Raw genomic sequence first — 7,607 nt, forward strand, 5'->3', positions numbered from 1 at the left:
TGCCTGTGCTGGCTCTCTGAAAGTGCTATCCAATTAGTCCCACTCCCCTGTTCTTTCCCCGCAGTCTGGCAATTTTCTCCCTGTAATGTATGTTCCCGTGAGTAAGTTCATAGGTTTGTAGAGCTGTTGAGTTGGGAGTGGCCTAGCCAGTCAGTTTCTATCAGTATATAAAAAGGAAAAGAGTGGCTAAAGTAAATGTTGGTCCCTTAGAGGACGAGACCGGGGAATTAGTAATGGGGAATATGGAGATGGCAAAAACTCAAAACAAGTATTTTGTATCAGTCTTTACAGTAGAGGACACTAACAATATTCCGACAGTGGATAGTCCAGGGGCTATAGCTGGTGGGGGAGGGGGAGGGGCAGGGGCGGGAGGAACTTAACACAATCACAATCACTAAAGAGGTGGTACTCAGTAAGATAATGGGACTAAAGGCAGATAAATCCCCTGGACCTGATGGCTTGCATCCTAGGATCTTAAGAGAAGTAGCAGCAGGGATTGTGGATGCTTTGGCTGTAATTTACCAAAATTCATTGGATTCTGGGGAGGTCCCAGCAGATTGGAAAACTGCAAATGTAACTCCCCTATTTAAAAAAGGAGGCAGACAAAAAGCAGGAAACTATAGACCAGTTAGCCTAACATCTGTGGTTGGGAAAATGTTGCAGTCCATTATTAAAGAAGCAGTAACAGGACATTTGGAAAAGCAAAATTTGGTCAGGTAGAATCAGCATGGATTTATGAAGGGGAAGTTATGTTTGATAAATTTGCTGGAATTCTTTGAGGATGTAACGAACAGGGTGGATAAAGGGGAACCAGTGGATGTGGTGTATTTGGACTTCCAGAAGGCATTTGGCAAGGTGCCACACAAAAGGTTACTACACAAAATAAAAGTTCACGGGGTTGGCGGTAATATATTAGCATGGATAGAAAATTGGCTAACAAACAGAAAACAAAGAGTCGGAATAAATGGTTCATTCTCTGGTAACGAGTGGGGTGCCGCAGGGATCAGTGCTGGGACCCCAACTATTTACAATCTATATTAACAACTTGGAAGAAGGGACCGAGTGTAACGTAGCCAAGTTTGCTGACGATACAAAGATGGGAGGAAAAGCAATGTGTGAGGAGGACACAAAAAATCTGCAAAAGGACATAGACACAAAGTGAGCGGGCAAAAATTTGGCAGATGAAATATAATGTTGGAAAGTGTGAGGTCATGCACTTCGGCAGAAAAAAATCAAAGAGCAAGTTATTATTTAAATGGAGAAAGATTGCAAATAATGCAGTACAGCAGGACGTGGGGGTACTTGTGCATGAAGCACAGAAGGATAGTATTCAGATACAGCAAGTGATCAGGAAGGCCAATGGAATCTTGGCTTTTATTACAAAGGGGATGGAGTATAAAAGCAGGGAAATCTTGTTACAGCTGTGCAAGGTATTGGTAATTCCACACCTGTAATACTGCATGCAGTTTTGGTTTCCATATTTACGAAGGGATGTGCTTGCTTTGGAGGCAGTTCAGAGAAGGTTCACTAGGTTGATTCCGGGGATGATGGGTTGACTTATGAGGAAAGATTGAGTAGGTTAGGCCTCTACTCATTGGAATTCAGATGAATGAGAGGTGATCTTATTGAAACGTATAAGATTATGAGGGGGCTTGACAAGGTGAATGCAGAGAGGATGTTTCCACTGGTGGGGGAGGCTAGAACTAGAGGGCATGATCTTAGAATAAGGCGCCACCTATTTAAAACTGAGATGAGGAGAAATTTCTTCTTTCAGAGGGTTATAAATCTGTGGAATTCGTTGCCTCAGAGATCTGTGGAAGCTGGGACATTGAATAAATTTAAGACAGAAATAGACAGTTTCTTAAACGATAAGGGGATAAGGGGTTATGGGGAGCAGGCAAGGAAGTAGAGCTGAGTCCATGATCAGATCAGCCATGATCTTATTGAATGGCGGAGCAGGCTCGAGGGGCCGTGTGGCCCACTTCTGCTCCTATTTCTTATGTTCTTATGTTCTTATGTCACGTGATGTTCACAAGACTCAATAAAACCCCAGCCAGTTGGGTTCGGGGGATCCACGATGAGGCAGGTGATTGTGAGCCTAGTGGATGAACTGGTAATGTGTAGTGTGATTGTTGAATCTTTTGCTAATAAACAAACTAGTTCTTAATAGCAATATGTTGCTGTGAATTCTTAAGCAAAGAACCCATAAAGAAAATACATTACACTCCCCTTCAAGTATTTATCCAATTCCCTTTTGAAAGGGAGGGGAACAATAATTTAAAAGTACTCGTAAATATTTGACAAATATTTTATTTGCAATACGATAATCTGAAAATCTAACATTGTCTTCCCCTAAATCTGCATTTTTGCATAAAAATATCCTATATAATGTGCACCGTTAAATATAAAATTCTTTATATATAAATAAAAATAAATTAAATAATGAACCCTTAATGGCATAGTATTAGTTAATACTTTGTTGCAGAGACATAGTAACTGAAAATAAAATATTAGTATTTCAGAAAGAGGGGTATGTGTGCAAGCAATGACAGTAACTGGAAGACACTGTGGATGTTGTCCAATCGATGTGATTGTATCCCCGCATCACAGGCTCTCATTCCCTCTCATCTTCTTTCAGCTTGGCAGGGTGGGCAAGGGAGTTGTGGATCTCGCTACCACATGCCACTGCCCCGGAATGTAGTCACGCAACAGAAGGTGAGACGCCATGTAAAGGCTTCCCATTCCCTCAGGCAGAGATGTGCTGGTCCCAGGAGTCTTAACTGGGAGCTGCTAAAAAATGTGAGTGGGATCGGGTGGATTTGATTACCACGGTAACGAAGCAGGGCAGGGATTTGACTATCGGAGCATACTAACCATTACACCATTGGTCTAGCAGGAGTTCTAATTTCAATTTAGATTTTTATTCCGGATGTTTTCCCCATGGGTTACCTTGCAGGAGACGTTCGCTGGCATGTGATTTAAGGTAATTGGGGGGTGGTTTAGAGGGGATTTGAGGGGTAACGTTTTCACCCAGAGGGCGGTGGGGGTCTGGACCTCATTGCCTGAAAGGGTGATAGAGGCAGAAACCCTCACCACATTTAAAAAGTACTTGGATGTGCACTTGAAGTGCCGTAACCTACAGGGCGACAGGCCAAGAGCTGGAATGTGGGATTAGGCTGGATAGCTCTTTGTCAGCTGGCGCGGACACGATGGGCCGATATGGCCTCCTTCCATGCTGTGAATTTCTATGATTCTATGTGGCATCCTAGCTCTGATAAGGGGTCAGCATCTCCACCCAAAAGTTGCCCAGGATTGTTATCAGTGCAATTGCTAACCTTAGTTTCTCCTCCAGCAGTATTGGTATGCAAGATTGACACCAGCAAATAGCACTCTTATTGTGAGAAGGGGGGAAGGGGGAGGGCGGGGGGGAAAGATGAGAGAATAGAGAATCTGAACAAATGGCAGCTATCAGATTTAGATCCAGGACTGTTTGAGAGAATGCGCTCTTGCAACACCACCACCTATCTCCTAGAGAAGGAGCATCACACCACAACATGGCATGCCACCCGAACATCCCAACCAAGACTGGTGGCAGACAGATGCTGGCCACTGGACTCGTGCATCTGATATCTATCACGTGTATGCCAGAAGATGTGAGAAATGCAAATAAATGAGTACTTTAGGAAGTGGTTAACATACAATATGGGTCTCCTGGGAATGGGTGCACTTGGATCCGTACAGAGCTGTGCACTTTCAGCTTGAAGGGAAACACAAGACACTGTGAGAGAACATGAAGGGGGATTAAGGAAATGAATAATCGTTGCATTTACATAGTACCTTATCACATCATTGGAACGTCTCAAAGCCCTTCACGCAGTGAGTTACTTTTTGGAATGCAGTGATTGTACGTCAAGCAAGAGATGGTGACAACAGAGGTCGAGGGGCAGTTCGGTGAGTGAAAAAGTGTCTCTAGATTCAGGGAGCTGATGCACTAGGCGAGAAATATATTTTATTCATTTACGGGATGTAGGCGTTGCTGCAAGGCCGGCATTTATTGCCAATCCATAATTGCCCCCGAGAAGGTGGTGGTGAGCCACCTTCTTGCACCGCTGCAGTCCGTGTGGTGAGAGTACTCCCAAGGTGCTGATTTTGTTGTAGCGGTTTGATACAACTGAGTGGCTTGCTAGGCTAAACACGTTACTGGAGTCACATATAGCTGAGACCCCAGCTATTTACAATATACATCAATGATTTGGATGAAGGAATTGAGTGTAATATCTCCAAGTTTGCAGATGACACTAAGCTGAGTGGCGATGTGATCTGTGAGGAGGATGCTAAGAGGCTGCAGGGTGACTTGGACAGGTTAGGTGAGTGGGCAAATGCATGGCAGATGCAGTATAATGTGGATAAATGTGAGGTTATCCACTTTGGTGGCAAAAACAAGAAGGCAGAATAGTATCTGAATGGCGGCGGATTAGGAAAATGGGAGGTGTAACGAGACCTGGGTGTCATGGTACATCAGTCATTGAAAGTTGGCATGCAGGTACAGCAGGTGGTGAAGAAGGCAAATGGTATGTTGGCCTTCATAGTTAGGGGATTTGAGTATAGGAGCAGGGAGGTCTTACTGCAGTTGTACAGGGTCTTGGTGAGGACTCACCTGGAATATTGTGTTCAGTTTTGGTCTCCTAATCTGATGAAGGACGTTCTTGCTATTGAGGGAGTGCAGCGAAGGTTCACCAGACTGCGTTCCAGGATGGCAGGACTGACATATGAGGAGAGACTGGATCGACTGGGCCTGTATTCACTGGAGTTTAGAAGGATGAGAGGGGATTTCATGGAAACATATAAAATTCTGACGGGACTGGACGGGTTAGATGCAGGAAGAATGTTCCCGATGTTGGGGAAGTCCAGAACCAGGGGACACAGTCTAAGGATAAGGGGTAAGCCATTTAGGACTGAGATGAGGCAAAACTTCTTCACTCAGAGAGTTGTTAACCTGTGGAATTCTCTACCGCAGGGAGTTGTTGATGCCAGTTCATTGGATATATTCAAGAGGGAGTTAGATATGGCACTTACGGCTAAAGGGATCAAGGGGTATGGAGAGCAAGCAGGAAAGGGGTACTGAGGTGAATGATCAGCCATGATCTTATTGAATGGTGGTGCAGGCTCGAAGGGCCGAATGGCCTACTCCTGCACCTATTTTCTAAGTTTCTATGTATAGGCCAGCCCAGGTATGGATGGCAGATTTCCTTCCCTAATGGACATTAGTCAACCAGTTGGGTTTGACAATCAGGTAGGTTGATATTTTTTTTAAATTCTAGATTTTTTTAATTGAATATAAATTCCCCAGCCACCATGGTGGGATTTGAACTCACGTCTCTGGATTATTAGTCCAGTAACGTAACCACGATACTACCATACCCGTGTGACAGTGACGGTGAACATTGGTGAAGTGGGGGGAGAGAATGAGAGTGTGGCCAAAACTGCAGCGACGAAGATTATAACAAATGCTTTCTAAAGTAAGTTAGTGCCTCAGGAAAAGTTATTGGCCTGCAATCCCAAATGTAAATGTGGGTGGGAGTGGCAGTTGTTAGTGGTGGTGTGTAACCATTCAATACAACAAACTTTAAAATAAATCACTGGAGATAAACCAAATAGACACCATTTCATCTGTGATTTAAATACCATTTTAGGGCATGACATTTTAGGGTTAAACATAAAAGAAAGTTATTTTCTATCAAGTAAAATAACATTTCAGTTTGGAACTAAATCCATTAAGAACATAAGAAATAGGAGCAGGAGTAGGCCATTTGGACCCTCGAGCCCGCTCCGCTATTCAATGAGATCATGGCTGATCTTCGACCTCAACTCCACTTGTCTGCAGTATCCCCATATCCCTTGATTCCTTTAATATCCAAAAATCTAGCGATCTCTGCCTTGAATATGCTCAACGACTGAACTTCCACAGCCCTCTGGGAATTCCAAAGATTTACAACCCTGTGAGTGAAGGAGTGAAGAAATTTCTCCTCATCTCAGTCCTAAATGGCCGACCCCTTATTCTGAGACTGTGACCCCTGGTTCTAGGCTCCCCAGCCAGGGGAAACATCCTCCCTGCATCTACCCTGTCAAACCCTAAATGATTCCTCTATCATCAACATTTATCACAATGAAAAAAATAATCATTGAAAACAAAGTTTGTTTTTATCATTATTGCCTCAGAATGAAGGAATTGGCTTCCATTTTGCTTCCTGCCTGTCAGTCAGAATGACACACAGGATTATGTTAAAAAATCACTTCTAATGTAATTACTGGCATGACGTTGAAATGAAGCAAGCACCAAAAAAAGTATTTAAAATGTTTTTTTTTCCCTTCAGTTTAACTGTATATGGAAAAATGCCCAAATACTTTTCCAGGATGAACTGGAGTGCAAACCTGTCCTCGTCCTACATTTACATATACACATTTACCAGCAGAGGTTACTGGACAAGCTGACCTCCCCCTCTCTCACCTAGGAACTCCGATGTCAGTTGGAGGTATGGGCCACACTTGAGCTTAGCTGAATCAACATGGACTGGGGATTGAACCCGGGATCTTTCTGGTGTATTATAAAAGCACAAGAACATAAGGAATAGGAGCAGGAGTAGGCCCTACGGCCCCTCGAGCCTGCTCCGCCATTCAATAATATCGTGGCTAATCATCGACCTCAACTCCACTTTCCCGCCCGATCTCCATATACCTTGATTCCCCTAGACTCCAAAAATCTATCTATGGCTCTCTAATCAATCTATTATGGCTCTGTATCATACTCTACACTCGATTTACCGAGTAGGACATCTCACGTAATTTAAAATAAAATCTAGTTCATAGCACGTTTGGTGAAAAAGAAAATCCTTTTCTCCAAATTTAACATGAAATTTGAAGACCACATGCCCTCATAAATCTAGTTGAAGCACGTTCCTCAAGTAATGTATTAGGGTATTAGCAGTGTATTATATGGGTATGGTAACATAGTGGTTATGTTACTGGACTAGAAAGCCAGAGGCCTGGACTAATAAGCCAGAGACATGAGTTCAAATCCCACCATGGCAGCTGGGGAATTTAAATGCAGTTAATGTATTATATCTGGAATTAAAAGCTATTATCAGTAATGGTGACCATGAAACTACTGGGTTGTTGGAAAAACCCATCTGGTTCACTAATGTCCTTAGTGGGTGCCCACCCACAATACGTTAGAGAAGGAAATCTGCCATTCTTACCCGGTCTGGCCTATATTTGGCATTTGGCAGATGGAGTATAATGTTGGAAAGTGTGAGGTCAGGCACTTTGGCAGAAAAAAATCAAAGAGCAAGTTATTATTTAAATGGAGAAAGATTGCAAACTGCCGCGGGACCTGGGGGTACTTGTGAATGAAACACAAAAGGATAGTATGCAGGTACAGTAAGTGATCAGGGAGGCCAATGGTATCTTGGCCTTTATTGCAAAGGGGATGGAGTATAAAAGCAGGGAAGTCTTGCTATAGTTACATAAGGTATTGGTGAGGCCACACTGCGTGCAGTTTTGGTTTCCATATTTACGAAAGGATATACCGTATATACTCGCGTATCATG

Source organism: Pristiophorus japonicus, chromosome 17, assembly GCF_044704955.1.
Source record: "Pristiophorus japonicus isolate sPriJap1 chromosome 17, sPriJap1.hap1, whole genome shotgun sequence".
Taxonomy (NCBI): domain Eukaryota; kingdom Metazoa; phylum Chordata; class Chondrichthyes; family Pristiophoridae; genus Pristiophorus; species Pristiophorus japonicus.